The 707-nt window shown below is 39.7% G+C and overlaps 1 protein-coding gene across 2 annotated transcripts in view; it reads left to right on the forward strand.

The window, feature by feature from the left end:
• Window positions 1-707, forward strand: part of Pip5k1a (phosphatidylinositol-4-phosphate 5-kinase type 1 alpha) — a 43912-nt gene that overhangs the window by 28268 nt on the left and 14937 nt on the right. The gene's annotated exons all lie outside the window — the stretch shown is intronic.

The raw sequence follows: 707 nt of genomic DNA on the forward strand, positions 1-707 counted from the left end.
ATCTATCTATCTATCTATCTATCTATCTATCTATCTATCTATCTATCTATCTATCTATCTATCTATCTATCGTGTATACAGTGTCCTTCCTGCATGTATGCATGCAGGCCAGAAGAAATTACCAGATCTTTAAATTATAGATGGTTGTGAGCCACCATGTGGTTGCTGCTGGGAATTGAACTCAGGACCTTTGGAAGAGCAGCATGCTCTTAACCTCTGAGCCATCTCTCCAACCCCTACTATCATGTTCTTGAAAGAAACATTTGGTCATTCTTTCAGAGGATCAAAGCTTCTATAACTATATAGTTAAATCAGAATCCTTGTTAGTCTTTGTCCGATGAATCAAATGTTTGGAGGGGCCCAGCTACCCCCAGGGCAGGTAGTGATACAAAGCTCTTTCCTAGCGGAGGCCTTGCTGCTCTGAATCTTCACTGTTTTCTTAATTGTTTCTAGGTTTAATTGCAGTGTAAAGGACCGGGCTGACCTTAGTTTTATCTAAACTATTGGAAGGGAATTGGCTTACAAGTGCTTTTGATGCCAAGTTTCTCCATGAGTTTGGTGGGTTTGGTTGATTGGTTTATTTTTCTTTTTTAAGACCAGGTGTAGCCCAAGCTGACCTAAATTTGTAAATTTCTTTTAATTTTTTTAAAGACTCTTCCATCTCTCCTTCCTTCCTTCCTTCCTTCCTTCCTTCCTTCCTTCCTTCC

Source organism: Psammomys obesus, unplaced genomic scaffold (genome assembly GCF_907164565.1).
Source record: "Psammomys obesus unplaced genomic scaffold, mPsaObe1.curated_primary_1811, whole genome shotgun sequence".
NCBI classification, from domain to species: Eukaryota; Metazoa; Chordata; class Mammalia; order Rodentia; family Muridae; genus Psammomys; species Psammomys obesus.